Here is a 16,184-nt window from a genome sequence, read left to right on the forward strand (position 1 = left end):
ATAGGGAGGCAATTTTCCAAGAGAATACTCCTCATTAAAGGTATATGCAATTAGCGTCCTATGCCTCTTGTCAACAACCCATAAAAATGAATGTGTACAGTTTTATGATAAACTATGATATGTCATTACAAATCTGGTGCTAGACAACAGTATGCTAACTCTCCTGAAACAGAAAGTGAAGAAAAAGCCTGGCCACTGAGTTTTCTTAGGGCCTCTTTTCATAGATTTTTAAGGCTAGACAGAACTATTCTTTTCATCTAGTCTGACCTCCTACGTAGCATAGAATTTCACCAAGTGATTCCTGCGTCAAGTCCCTAAAATCTGGGTATGTTACAGCATATGATTTAGAAAGACATCCAATCTTGATTTAAAGACTCTAAAATGGAGAATCTACCAAATCCCTAAGTAAGTTGTTCCAATGGTTAATTATCCTCACTGTTAAAAATGACAGGTTTCAGAGTGGTAGCCGTGTTAGTCTGTTTCAGGAAAAAAAACCAAGGAGTACCTGTGGCACCTTAGAGACTAAAACCCACTTCATCAGATGCATGCAGTGGAAAATACAGTAGGAAGATATATATACACAGAGAACATGAAAAAATGGGTGTATATATACACAGAGAACATGAAAAAATACCAACTGTAACGAGACCAATTAATTAAGGTGGGCTATTATCAGCAGTTTGCAAATTAATTCCAATTCAGCAGTCTCTCGTTGGAGTCTGTTTTTGAAGTTTTTTTGTTGGAGACCTCCCTGGTCACTCAATTTCAGACCTAAGAGTCACAATTCTCCAACAAAAAAACTTCAAAAACAGACTCCAACGAGAGACTGCTGAATTGGAATTAATTTGCAAACTGGACACCATTAAATTAGGCTTGAATAAAGACTGGGAGTGGATGGGTCATTACACAGAGTAAAAACTATTTCCCCATGCTAATTTTTTTCCCCCACCGTTACTCACACCTTCTTGTCAACTGTTTGAAATGGGCCATCCTAATTATCACTAAAATTTTTTTTTTCTCCTCCTGATAATAGCTCATCTTTTCATGTTCTCTGTGTATATATAGCTTCCTACTGTATTTTCTACTGCATGCATCCTATGAAGTGGGTTTTAGCCCACGAAAGCTTATGCTCAAATAAATTTGTTAGTCTCTAAGGTGCCACAAGTACTCCTCGTTTTTTTACTCTTAAAAATGTTTACCTTATTTCTAGTCTGAATTTGTCTAACTTCATTTTCACTTGTTAGATCTCATTATGCCTTTGTATGATAAATTAAAGATAAACAGAAATCTCCTCTCTGTGTAGTTATTTATAGACTGTGATCAAGCCACCTCTTAACCTTCTCTCTGATAAACTAAATAGACTCAGCTTCTTTAGTCTCTCTGCAAGCCAACTTCACATCATTCTTGTAGCTCTATTCTGAATCCTTTCCAATTTATCAATATCTTTTTTTTAAAAATTTTAAACTGGAAACACTACTCCACTAATGGTAATGACACCTCTCTGCTTGTTCTGCTCCACATTCCCCTACTCATGCGTCCAAAGAATGAGTTTGCTCTTAGCCATTACATTGCACTAGGAGCTTGTGTTCAGTTGTTTATCCACCACGATACTTAAGAGCCTTTCGGAGTCACTGCTTTCCAAAATGTATTCCTCCACCCCATACATGTGATCTACATTCTTTGTGCCTAGAAGTATAACCCTGCATTTAGATGGATTAAATCACATATTGTTCAACTAAGCCCAGTTTACCATGATATCCATAATGATCTTCACAACTTATCTGTGCTTATCGCTATTTACCACTCTATCCATTTTTGTCGCCTACAATCTTCACCAGCAATGGTTTTATATTTTCTTTCAGATCATTGACAAAGATATTGAATATAATTGAACCAAGAACAGATCCCTGTGTGACCCCACTAAAAATACTTCCACTGACTAATGATTGAGGATTATCTTCTGAGATTTTGTAACAGTTCTGTCACTTTTATATCTAGTGGAGCTGCAGGGCAGCATGTTGTACTTTTGAAAGATGTAATGGCTGCAATGTAAATACGTTGCTACAACTGTATTATTGCTGACGAACTATATTGTCAGCAGGAAGATGAAATTCACCCTAGAAAGACTATTTTGAAGCTGTAGAAAGAACTAAAAAATGACAGATTAGTGTCTGAACGTCATCATATTTGTATTTATGGACCTCTTTTCTGACTACCTGAAGTTTCACACACACTTTATCCTTCATTGGGTTTTTTGTTGTTTTTTTTACTGGGATGAGGACACCATGGCTAAGTAGTATGCACAAAAACCAAAGTCAAAAAGGCATCATCAGATAGCAGCATACAAGGGAAGGGATGCATGACTGAATGAATTTAAATAATGGGCATGGAAATTTATTTTAAAACATCTAAGGAAGCAATGCCTATCTTACTACCAGTTGTGCACTGGTTCTCAACAAAGGAGAGCTTTCCATTATAATGAACAGGAATTGGTCAGCACTATATTACAGGCTCAGCAGATAAGCCCCAGTTCATACTGATACTGCCACTTTTGATCCACAAAATACTGTTGCCAGCAATGCCTACAGTACGATGGGACAAATTTATTATTTATCTCCACATATGCTGCACTGACCACCACAGCATTTAGCTGCAGCACATACATACAAATATCATCATCAATTTATAAGTGCCCATGACGGGCAGCAATACTGAAAAAGGAAGCCTTAGTATAGATGCAATACAGGCCAAAGTTTTGGCTGAGAAGTTGAGCCTGGCAACATGGTCTGGCAGTTAAAGAATTCAGGCTCTAATGTGAGGCCTGGAGGACCAAGTTGAAGTTTTTAGAACCTTCCAAAAAGTACACACTACCTCTAGTCTGGAAAAGAGACCATCCACAAAGGCGCCCTGGAAAAGAGACCATCCACAAAGGTGCTTCAGCTGATCTCAACCACTGGTGCACAAGGAGAAAAGCAGTTTCATAGAATCATATCAGGGTTGGAAGGGACCTCAGGAGATCATCTAGTCCAACCCCCTGCTCAAAGCAGGACCAATCCCCAATTTTTGCCCCAGATCCATAAATGACCCCCTCAAGGATTGAACTCACAACCCTGGGTTTAGCAGGCCAATGCTCAAACCACTGAGCTATCTCACCCCCCTTAGGCGATAGTCACATTGTCCCCTAAAAAGACTTCAGACAAAGCCAATGCCATTTTTCACATCACAATGAAGAAAATTTCATTCATTGCCTCTTCCCTCCAGAAAACAAAACAACCCTCACTGCCCCACCACACACATACAGCTGGTGCAGACCACCACTTAATGCAAAATGCAAACAGCGCCATGTCACTGGTATCTGCAATCTGCACGGATAAAAGAAACCAGACACTGGTTTAGAGCACAACTTTGCATTATTTCAGTGCCCTAAGGTACTGCATGAGACTTGTATAGCAACTGAGACACCAAAGGTTGTTTCTCTACCACTCTTTATATTTTCATAAAAGTTACCCTGTAGTCTTCCAATATTTGATTAGTTATTGTTTAAAGGAACAGCGTTAGTATACACACCTGAATTTCTGCAAATGTTGTAATTATTTTGTTTGTTAAAGAGAATGAGTATAATTCAGCCATTTAACCATACTCTACCCAATTTTACGTATGTAAGTGCACATGTACAATACAGCCTAAATATGATAGGCCTACCTCCTCTTTCCATGGATGCTTTCTATTCTACCCCAGTCTATATTTGTACTGTCAACAGCACTGGGCCTTCAGCAGCAGAAAGAATAGTTAAAATAAGACCCTTTTCAGAAAATCTAACACTGTTTATGTTCCAACATAATAGGTACAATCATGTACAGTATGTATTTGAAGCCTGTTCAACAGATTTAGAATTTCAAGGTGAAAAGTTTCTAATTCGCATTGCAATGCTATTTTTATGTAAAGTAGATTTGACTTATGCAATGGTATTTCATCAGTGTACCATTACAGATAAATGGCACCCCAAAACGGAATAGTTTTGTTGGAACATCATGCTACATCACAGCAAGAGTGGCATGAACTGTAGCTCAAATAAATTGGTTAGTCTCTAAGGTGCCACAAGTACTCCTTTTCTTTTTGAGAATACAGACTAACACGGCTGCTACTCTGAAACCAGTAACTGATGCAGTAAGGTTGTATAATGGTTTCTTTTCTCATGCCATGTCAGTTCCCCAGCATTTTTCAAAACTTTAATTTTTAATGTGAGTGAGAATTTTTTCAGGCATCTAAAGGTAAGAAATTATAAAGAAAGTCTGAGAAAAAATAGATCAGCAATTTTTTGTTAAGGGGTCAGTGAAAAAAATACAATTTGCTGATTATATTTAGAAAAAATGATTGTGTCTTTATTTGAACATCTCTACAGCAACAAACAGAAGGGATTAAAAATTTAAGTGGGTCTGGACAACAGCCCTTTATTAAAGAAAGTGCCAATGATACTTCTGATGAACATTTATTTAGGCCCTTTGAAAATTACACACATGAGCAACGTGTTTTGTGCAGGGTTTTTGCAAAGCTCTTACTGAAGCTCTTTGTGTTAAGAAAATATCACGGAGGAACAGTTAAGAACTCAAAGTCAGGAAATGCCTCAGTTAAGGTTGCAAACACAACCTTAGTTCCGTTCTCTGTGTAAAACTTCAGCCACCTATGAATGCCAGTACTTCCATTGTGTTTCCTGCGCCCCATAGCCTCCATTGCAGTATAGCCTTCAATACCTTCTCAATGGTTTAGGATCCCCGCAAAAACTCTCAACTTCAAGACAAAGCTAGGAAAAGGAGGTGAGCTCAATACAGGGTGAGTTCACCTATCATAAAATTACCAAGGTCAGTCTTATCTCCCCTGCTGTGATGAGGCAAAGACAAAGCTGTGGAGAAAAATCGACTTCCCACGCTCAGTCTATAACATTAAATCCAGGGGTGAGCAAAATATGGCTCGCAGGCCAGATCTGGCCCATCTAACATTTCTGTCCGGTCTGCCATGACTCTGGCGGCGCAGGTAGACTGCCTGCCTGCCGCGGCTCCATGCTGCTCCCGGAAATGGGTGGCTGCTGCTGGCATGTCTCTGCGTGGCCCTGGCGGGGGGGAAGGAGAGGCTCTGCACGCTGCCCCTGCCCCCAGCACCATCCTCACAGCTCCCATTGGCCAGAAACAGGAAAATGGGAGCTGCGGACACAGCTTACAGGCATGGGGCAGCACATGGAGACCCACTGCCCCATTACCCCCAAGGGGCGCACAAAGACATGCCAGCAGCAGCCGGCCGCAGCCGCTTCCAGGAGCAGAGTGGTAAGCACCTCCCGTCCAGAGCCTGCCCCTCGCACCTCAAACCCCTGCCCCAGACCAGAACCCCCTCCTGCACCCAAACTCCCTCCCAGACCCGACACCCCTTTCTGCACCCCAATCTCCTACCCCAGCCTGAAGCCCCCTCCTGCACCAAACTCCCTCCCAGACCCTGCACCCCTTTTTGACCCCAATCCCCTGCCCCAGCCTGGAGCTCCCTCCTGCACCAAACTCCCTCCTGCACCAAACTCCCTCCCAGAGCCCACACCCCTCACCCACTCCTGCACCCCAACACTCTGCACCAGCCCAGAGCTCCCTCCTGCACCCCCTCCTGCAACCCAATGCCCTGACCCCCCTCCTGCACCAAACTCCTCCCAGACCCTGCACCCCAATCCCACTGCCACCTCAACGCTGGAGACTTTCCCCACTGCAGGGAGCTCCTGAACCTTTCCCCACTGCCTCCTCACTGCCAGTCTTCCGTTGACACGCGTAGCTACACACCACACGATGGATATAGCCTGCTTTTCACTGCAGTGTGTAGCTACACATACTGTACATGCCACCACAAGAGGTATGCAGTGTAGACGTAGCATCAGAGCAGTGCAAAAACTCTCTTGGGGGCGTGGGAGTTTAGCAGGGACTCCCTGAGCCGTGCCGTCTCTCTCCCAGCTTCCAAACTGAAACTGAACTTAAACTCTCTTTGTACAGTCAGCAGGGCCGTCCCCACCAATTATGATGCCCTACGCAGCCCGAGTACCTGCTCCCCGCCAGGGGGTGAGGGCTGAACTCAAGGCCTGCAGGGCCAGGGAGGCAGGAGCTGTGGGGGGCCGCTTTGGGGGGCCCCACAGGCCCAGAGTGGCCCGGGGGATTAGCAGGGGGCTTGGCGCCGGTAGCGGGAAGTGGCTTGGAGGAGGGGGAAGGACTGCCCCCGCCCCCAGCACTCACTGGCAGCGGGAAGCGGAATGATGCGGCTGGGAGCTGGCAGAGTGGAGCGGGCTGTGGCCAGGTTGCTCCGCTTCCTGCCTCTGCAGTGAGTGCGGGGTCAGTGAGGGAAGAGGTGGAATGGGGGCAGGCTGGGGGCAGAGCAGTGGGAAGACTAAGAGGCAGGGTGGAGGGAGTTGTCCTCGGCCCCACACACTCCCTAGAGACGGCCCTGCCCCTTGCAGTGGGCACAGCCCATGTGGGGGCCAGCCAGGGGATAGGGCTGGCCATCGGAGCTGGTGCTGCCGCCTATGCAACACGCAGCTGCCTAGGGCACCATGAAATTTGAGGCAATTTGGTGCCCCAAATTTCATGATGCCCTATGCAAGTGCGTATTTTGATATGCCTAGGGACGGCCCTGACAGGCCCTCCCCTTGCTGGCATATGAGCAGCCATGTGTCACTGATCCAGCAGACTGCTCATCCAGATCACCCCAGGCAGAAACTGCCTTTTGGCCTCAACAGAAATTTCAAGTTCCTTCTGTCCACACCCCTGACTCCAAGCATACTGGGAAATAGGGTCTGTGGACTCTGGCAGCCATCTTAGTTGTAGTCCTTTTGACGAAGCCCCTTAGGCCTTGTCTACACTAAAGGGAAAAGTCAATCTAAACTGCACAATTTGAGTTACGTGAATAGCATAACTCAAATCGATGTAGCTTAGATCTACTTACCGCGGGGTCCACACTACGTGACGTCGACGGGAGACGCTCTCCCATCCACTCCCCTTACTCTTCTCAATCAGGTGGAGTATAGGAGTTGATGGGAGAGCGAGCGTCGCCCATTCAGTGATCACCACAGCGTCAATCCTCCGGTAAGTGTAGACAAGCCCTCAGAGGCTCAATCTAAAGATCCAAGAGTTAGCAAACTCCAAGTGGGGTTATAAGTGTGAGACCCATAAATCATCATTTTTTTAATTTTAGGACTATCTCTGTTGCTTTTCTCTAATTACTAAAAGTGAGTAAATTAGTCCACATTTCATTTCCTTAACAGAGCCTCTGCTTCTCTGAAGCTTCCCAGGAAAAGTGACTGAAACAGTAAAAATTACACAGCTTTTTATCTCTCCTGCAAAAACATGACAAGCCATTTTTGCAAGCAAGTTCCCATTTAGGATGAGATCTTGTCAAACAAATTTCAGACCAAATGTACTGTGAAAGAGCTGAGATATTAATCCCCCCAAATCAGGCCTTTTTAATGGAAATTCCAGATCAACCTGAATTACTGCAGTGCTATCAGCAAAATTCTAACACTGTTATTCCATTAACTATAATTTCATAAAACTACAAGGTTGTCATAGTTAACAGAGTGAGAGCTGTGATCAGAACATAACAGCATCATTAAAACATGAAACAACCAAACAGTATTGGCTTTAGACAGGGGCTTGTATGTCGCTACTGATCAGCCATAGTGTTCTCTCAACAGGTACTGTGGATTATAAATTCAAATCCCACATTAGAGACTGAACTCACGATAAATGAGGCCACAGTGCTTAAAATATAATTCCATATAGAAAGGCTGATTAACAAATATTACAGGTGAAAGCCCAGGTAATTCCACACATATAATCTATATTCTGCTACTGCAAGGCATTCTCAGATCATTGGAAACTGTATTACAATATATTTTGCATTTTTAATTACCATGGAAGTGCCCAGATCAATGGGTGGGTGGCTTTTCCTACAATGTGTAAGTAAAAAACATCACCACTTACATAGTAATATGTATTAGTTATAGTTCGAGCACGCTCCTATATCAATATAAATTAAATAATTTGTAATGAAAGCCCATAAATAGGATTTAATTAGAGAAATTAAATAATTACCATCTGTTTATTTTAAAATGTAATTTTCCATAAGTTTATACACATGACCCTTAAAACAAACAAGATCTAACTCAGTTCTCTGATATACCATTGTTAATCAAGAGAAACTCCATTAAAGTAAAGCAGGCAGCCAAATTTACACTAGTGGGAGAGAAAAGTATGGCTCACAACCTTTCTCCAATTCACATCCCTATTCTAATTTCCCTTTGCGTTCCATGCTTCCATCCAATCACTACTTCTCCACACAATCTCATTTATCTCCTGCAGCTTCCATTCACTTTGCCCCTTTGTACATGGAAACATCTCCCACATCTTGTCCAAACATCCTGTTTCTTCTCCTTCTTCTTCATCTTGGGTCAGATCAATACAACTACAAAAACAACGAGGAAAACAACTACAAAAACAACTACAGTTACATTCTAAGAGCTTCATTCTGCTCTTCAATTGGTAAAAAGTATGCAGGCACCTCTTATTGCTGCAGTTCTGAATCCAGGACCAACAAGAACATATTTTATCTACAAATCTCTGCACTCCTGTAGCTCTACCCTGCAGAAAGAGCTAAATGTCCCCACACTGCTCCGTCAGCTCAGAGGGGAGACCTACTCCCCCTATACTTGTCAATGGCTGATTATTTTCAAGAGACAAGCATAAATCCCAGAGGGGTACAGGCATCAGCTATTTAAAAGTGGGCAGTGATGGTTAGGTTTCGGTCACAGCCCCATGGCCCCACTGACCTGGCCAGCATAGCAGGATAGACATGCTTGTGGTTCTTTTTTGTGTGTAAAGGGCTCTGCAGATGTAAAGATGTAAATCTCTTACTGAGATTACAAAGTATTTGAACAGGTTGGTCAACTGATTTATGGAGCATTACAGGGAGTCAAGATGTAACAGACACACAGAGCAGCCAGGTATATAGCAAGGGCCAGGGTTGACATGAAGCAAAATACACTGTGGTAGTTGTATTTATTTTGTTTTCTTGACAGAATATCATAAAAAGAATCACAAACCACAAAACTCATAATGACAGGAAAAGGTGTATTTAAAACCTTGCTTGCAGAATAACAACAGGTATACTTACAGCAGGCAAATATTTAGTGCCTTTGACAACAGTTGTTTAAATGACAGCACATATGGGCCCTTAACTGACACCCATCTATAGTTCTGCCTATACGGATGCAAGAGCAATCATGATTGTTTGCAGCTTACCACTGAACAGCAGCATAGGCATGTAACCTATTCCTCTGGAATACACCATGGTAATATTACCAAACAATTCAATAACAATTTTCAGGAAGTGGTAATAGTCCATACATAATTAATTTGCTTTAGTCTGTAAGTACATATCTCTCTGTAATACTGCATTAAAACTAGCAGTTACTGCAGCTTAAACCAAACAAACTCACATTTTGTTATTCTGTATCAGAGCCAAGGAGTTCTATTTTAGTTCTCCAACTATTATGCTGAGCAGGCTTCATTATGAATGTCTTTTAACGGAGAACTAAACCCCTTAAATCATAATTTAAGCAAGAAGCATACACAATTATATAAAATAGTATTGCAAAATAGTGTTAACATTATAAATGAAGCGAGGCTTCCGAAACTAAGCATTTCCATCCAAAAAGGCCTAATAAATAATTTGTCCAAAATGCTCTTCTTTTGCATTATGAAAAGCCTGCAGCATGTTTTTCACCATTCAATGCCCACAGTAGGTGTATCTGTATGATATCATCCTACTCCTTATACACACCCTAAAATAGAACTTTGCCAATGACTTATATTGGCTAAAAGCACAAGTTGTACACTCTGCAAACCACGAATGTCAGAAAGAGGAAAAAACGATGGATGCTTTAGAAACTGCCTGTTATCCTTTTAACGGAGGGCCATTCTGACTCTTACTATCGATAGTTTTGCTGTTGTCATTCATTGTGCCAATAGAAATCACACTGGGAAACTTTAACACATACTCTGGGGCGAAGGGACAGTGCTAGTCTTTATTATGTATGGAAGTGGCTTCTCACAGACTCTAGGTTGTTGTTATTGTTTCTGTTATTTGAAAGTTTGCACATCAGTGCCAGATTCAAGGATGGCAAATGCCAGTGCAAATCACGTCAGAACTATGTGATTATCAATCCCATCCCTGCACGCTCCCATTCTCCATCACAGCTCCAGTTTTCAGACACGTGTCTATGTCTCTACGCCAGCATATGCCTTTAACCCAATTTCCCCTTATCACTTTGTCCTCCTTTGTTCCCACAATTATTCCCCCTCCCCCGCATTTCCTCATCTTCAGCAGCTTCCTTTCATCTGGCTCCTTACCCTTTGCTAACAAACCTGCCCTTAAAAACTCTCTTCCATGATCCTGCCAGCGTGGCTAATGAAGGACCTATCTTCCCTCCTTCCTTCTTCCTCCAAACTTTTCAAATCTGTAACTCTTTTCTCTCTCTTTATTCAGGTTCTTATACTGGGTCCCACCTCTGAAGTGTCAGATCACTTCCCAAGAGTGCAAACAGCAAAAGTGATATCAATCCCTTCCATTCCTGCTCGCCACCGGTCAGGAAGGCAGGTTTAGTGTCTGGGTTTTTTTTAATATAAATACAAAGTACGAGAATGAAGGTAGTATTGCAGACATCCTGGGCAAAGAGGTCATGTTGCTTTTAGTCTGAATGCAGCAAAGTGAATGGTGACTCTTATTTCATCTAGCAGCAAATTCCATACATGGGTCTTGTTCCCCTGAAGGCTCATGAATTTCCCCTTATTGGTTGACAGTTTCGTTGTTCCCGTGGCAGGGATGGTGTCCCTAGCCTCTGTTTTGCCAGAAGCTGGGAATTGGCAACAGGATGGATCATTTGATGATCATCTGTTCTGTTCATTCCCTCTGGGGCACCTGGCATTGGCTGCTGTCAGAAGACAGGATACTGGGCTAGATGGACCTTTGGTCTGACCCAGTATGGCCATTCTTTTGTTCTTATGTTATGTTCTAACAAAGCAGTCGTGGAAGGTCACGTTCTTAGAAACAGGTCTTTTGGGTAGCCAGGGCCAGTCTCGGGACAACAGCCTTAAAATGAACTCTGTGTTAATGGGGAAGCAGTGCAGACAGCAGCTAATCAGGGTTATGTGTTCCCAGGGACCTATGCTGCTGAGCAAGTGGGCTGCTGTGTTCTGGACCAGCTGGAGTTCTCTCTTGGCACAGGGCTTCACTCCTAGACACAGAGAATCACACTAGTCAAGCCTAGATATTACAAAAGTATAGACCACCATGGCCAAGGCCGTGTGCAGAGAATTGGGTTCAATCTTCTGGCCAGGCTCAGATGGAAGTGAGCATTTTTGTCACTCTGGCTATTTGGATGTCCAGGTGTGTCATAAAATAAAGGGAAGGGTAACCACCTTTCTGTATACAGTGCTATAAAATCCCTCCTGGCCAGAGGCAAAATCCTTTCACCTGTAAAGGGTTAAGAAGCTAAGGTAACCTCTCTGGCACCTGACCCAAAATGACCGATGAGGGGACAAGATACTTTCAAATCTGGAGCGGGGGGAAACAGGCTTTTGTCTGTCTGTGTGATACCTTTGCTGGGAACAGATCAAGGATGCAAGCCTCCAACTCCTGTAAAGATAGTAAGTAATCTAGCTAGAAAATGTGTTAGGTTTTCTTTGTTTTGATTTGTAAATTCGCTATGCTGGAGGGAATGTGTATTCCTGTTTTTGTGTTTTTTTGGTAACTTAAGGTTTTGCCTAGAGGGATTCTCTATGTTTGGAATCTGACTGCCTGTGAGATTATCTTCCATTCTAATTTTACAGTGTTTCTTGTATCTTTGTTTTGTTCTTCTAATAAAGTTCTGTTTTTTAAGAATCTGACTGGGTTTCTAGGGTCCTAAGAAACCCAAGCTGGTCTGTGCTCAACGTGTTTATTCTCAAGCCTCCCTAATAAAGGGGGTGTAAGGGCTTGGGAGGATTGCTGGGGGACAAGGAACTCCAAGTGGTCCTTTCCCCTGGTTCTTTGTTAACACGCTTGATGGTAGCAGCATACTGTTCAAGAACAAGGCAAAGTTTGTGCCTTGGGAAAGTTTTTAACCTAAGCTGGTAAAAATAAGCTTAGGGGGTCTTTCATGCGAGTCCCCACATCTGTACCCTAGAGTTCAGGGTGGGGAGGGAACCTTGACGAGGTGCAGTGTGGAATCTAAAATGACCCCCAAGAATATGGACCAATTTAACAATCGGAGGGCAGATGCTTTAAATGGAAGGGGCTATTGTGTAGAAAGTTATTCCCAGCAGGAAGCAGGAGAGTGCCTGCATTTGCTGAAGCTGAGTTAAATTTGTCGATGTTTCTTGACAAAAATCCTTCCCAGGCATTAGAAAACCAAATCCTGTTGAAAGGATGTGACCCAAGTCAAGAACAAGTATTGAGACCCTTATTTTAGTTAGTTTCAGTTCATTGACTGTACTTTCGGAGAATGAGAAGACTGATAAAGCATCCACTAAAGTCTATCATCTCATCTTGTAGCTGTTCTGTTGTCTATCTTTACTCCTTTTTAGTCTAATTTATTGTGTAGCCCCAGTGATTAAAGGGGAATGAAACAGCGGGGGAGCCTCACAGAATTAACCAGAGAGAAGAGTGAGCACTGCTTACCCAAACCCAGGAGAAAAGAGGAGGAGCTAACCTCTCTTGTTAGCACAGGTTGGGGACATGCGCAACTGCAAAATTCCCTTTATTTTAACACCAGTGTAGCACTGTAGGTAAAGGAAACACATTTTTTTACAGTTCATTCTAAACAATATACTGACATACTCAGGACTTGAAGCTTGAGATTTTATTTTCTAAACAAGTACTTTCCACATATGTTCCTTTGGATCAAAAAGTCAACAGTCAGCCCCACCCTGAGCAGAGAGGGCAGGGCTGAGGCACATGAAAGATTACCAGAGCAGAGATGTTGGCAAGCACTGCAGTATATACAGAGGAGCCTTAAATGCAAGGACAAGAAGTTTGACCTTGTTGCATAAAGCAATAAACCAGTAAAGCAGAACCACTGAAGTGATTTAAAGGAGGAGGATGCTACATGATCAAAGCAACAGTAAAGAGAGATGACTTTGCCAGCAGTATTTTGATGGTCTGGACTGAAGGTCAAAGATACTTACTGTAACCCTAAAATAATGCTTAATAATTGTCAACATTATACTCAAAGTTCTATGTACAAGTAGACATATGTTCTCAGTCAATAGTAAAACTTTAAAATGAAAAATTGAACCATCTTACAATTTAAATACACTTGTAATATTTCCCAATGCTGTATTCATGTTTGATATCACTTGAAAGGGCTTACTGAACTGAGAAGAGGGACACAAATTCAAAATGACAGAACAAAGTACTGTGCATGGCTCAGTTATGAATGTTTACACTTTTTAAAAAAAGTCATCTTGGTTTGTAAACCACAGACAGACACTCTAACCAATGGGAGAACACACAAAAGATCTGAATTGTGAAGAGTTAGTCTTCTTCTATTATTTATCTTTCATCAGTTTGTTTGTTTTTTGTTATATCTCACTAAGGCTGTTTTTCTCCCTCTTTCTCCCTCCATCTCGCTTTAATCAGCTAACAGGAAAGTATCTTACATGTAAATTTGAGTTCAACTACTTCCTTCAAACACTTACCAAGGTGGACAGTGGGACACGTCCCTTAACAGCAGGAGGGCCATGATACTCCCCTCTTCCGTCTCTAGGAGTAACTTCCCGGGAAGTGAGTGCATGGATCGTGTGACTGAGAGCTTGTCTATATGAAGTCAGTGAGTAGCAAGCCGGGGTACAAACCTACCTCATATTAGCTTGTTATGCACTGTCCATATGGACCTAGTGCTGCACACTAGAAATTCCCTAGTGAGCTTTAAGCTACTTCCTTTCCAAAGTGGGGAAATCAAAGCGCACTAAGGAACTTTTAGTGTGCACCAGCAGGGTCCACACGGACATATAGCATGTGAGAGGCTAGTGAGAGGTAGATTTACACCCCAACTTGCCATGCATTAACTGTTTGTATAGACAAGCCCTGAGTGAATGGGGAGGGCGTGAATGGGACTGACAAGTGTCATGCCTTGGGTGGCATGCTCACACATTTGAATTCCCACATCACACCTGCCTGCATCTGTGCTGGAATGTCATATATCCTGGTGAGAGGAGAGGAGGGGAAAATGAGGCAGCAGTCAAGCCTCAGTGTTTCATGTGGATTTTCTCCTCCAGGCAATGGAGGCTGCTGTAGAGCCACAGTCTCTCTTACTCCTCCCCATCCCCTTTTCAGTGCTCCCCTGCTGCCCACTGAGAGGAAAGACAGTAGCATGAGCCCTGCTGCCATGATAAAGGACTATAGATGGGGGAGTGAAATGGTGGGGATGGGGGAGCCCAGCAGAGAAGAAGGGAGTTTGTGTGTGAAAGGGAAGTGGAAACCACAACTGGGAAAGAAAGGAATTGAGGAGGAGGCATAAATCACAGTTTCTCCATTAAGGAGGAAGAAGCCCTAGCAGCAGCTCCCTTGCTTCACTCACACCTCTTGCAAAGGGCATCTTATAAGGAGCTTTTCAAAACTTGGCACCTGAGGATGAGTGGAGAGTTGGGCTGAAGGGAGAGATCAATGAATGAATGGGAGCAGTGAGATTCCGGGGAGTAGAAAGGTTGGGGGAGGATTTGAATGTTTATAGTGTGAGTGCACATATGAGCAACTGAGATGATTCTGGAGGCCCTGAAGGAGAGACTGAAGTAAGAAAGAAGAGGGGGAGCTTCAAAGAGAACATGGGGAGGTGAGGGAAGAGGACACAAAAAATGTTGTGCCAGAACAAAGGAGGTGGATAGAGAAGGGAACAACAGACAGACACGAGACTTGAGGAATTGAACTGTTTTGAAGTGGGGAGTTCTTCATGCTGGCTCACTCTGTATTGTGTTTGATGGGTTGGCTTTTCTTTAGAAGATTTTAATTTTTTTGTATTCAGCCCTTACTCTAAGGTACTGAGCTATCTCACAATAAGCTCCTTATAAATAGATTAAATAATAAATTATTCCCTGTACATAAACACATTACCATATTGATTCTTTTCTCTCTGGTAAACTAATTAAGCCGACATCAGGGCAAAGTCTGAAAGTATACTAACTTCTAATTATGCCCCCGTATCCAAATGTTTGACCGGGACCTTAGTCATTATCAGTGGAAATTTCAGAATGGAAACCTTGGTTATACGAAGAATCTTTGTTTACTTTGTAAACTATTAAAACAAAAGTGATTTATTTTCTTAGTCTATTCCTATCTCAGACAGTAACCTCATTTGGGAAGATTTCTGAAGCAGTCCTGTGTGGGGATTTACTCTTAAATATTCCTGAAAATTATCATTGGTATTATTACTAATTGCCCATAGTACCCAAAGTGTGATAAGTAATTTCCAAATAGAACAGAAAGCACAATCCCTTCCCTGGAAATTCACAGTCTAAAGACACACAAAAGCAATTAACTTGACCTTACCTGTTAAAAGGCGTAACCCCGCTTGACACCTTTTACACAGCTCGTGAAGTCACTTGAGGCCAAATAACCTGAAAAATAGGGAGGTGGTTTGACTTCCAGGAGGCTTTCATAATGTAAACTTAATTCAAGCTCTATAACACAACTTTAAAAAAAAAACCTTCATGAAATCAGTAACTTTTGTCTGGAGACCACAAACTTGCTGCTATATCGTATACGTACAGGTACTAAAATTTATTCCATAATATGAGAGGTTAAATCCTTTGGGTGAAATCCTAGACCCACCGAATTCAATGAGAGTTTTGCCCTTTACTCCAGAAGAGCCAGGATTTCACACACCATATTATAAAATGGACCTAAAAATCGTGACTATCTTCACTAAAGGCTCGATCCACAGAAGGCCTTAGGCACCTAAAATGGCAGGTAGGCACCTATATCCAACATTTAGGTGCCACTGAGATCCTCCAAACCCTTGCTCAGCCACCACCTAACTTACAGGCACCTAAAATCCCTTGATGCCTAAATCTCCATTCCCTATGTTTCAGCCTCTGGGCATGTGCACTGCTGCCTCATTTAGATGCCTGGGC

General features: G+C 42.7%; 1 protein-coding gene across 3 annotated transcripts in view; it reads right to left on the minus strand.

The window, feature by feature from the left end:
* FHIT (fragile histidine triad diadenosine triphosphatase) overlaps window positions 1–16,184 on the minus strand; it is a 1,103,012-nt gene that overhangs the window by 918,230 nt on the left and 168,598 nt on the right. For all 3 annotated transcript variants that reach the window (XM_077822782.1, XM_077822781.1, XM_077822780.1), the window contains one exon: window positions 15,601–15,668. The gene's annotated coding sequence lies outside the window, so the exon portion shown is untranslated. The remainder of the gene's footprint in view (window positions 1–15,600; window positions 15,669–16,184) is intronic.

This window comes from Eretmochelys imbricata, chromosome 7 (assembly GCF_965152235.1).
Source record: "Eretmochelys imbricata isolate rEreImb1 chromosome 7, rEreImb1.hap1, whole genome shotgun sequence".
In the NCBI taxonomy this organism is placed as follows: Eukaryota; Metazoa; Chordata; order Testudines; family Cheloniidae; genus Eretmochelys; species Eretmochelys imbricata.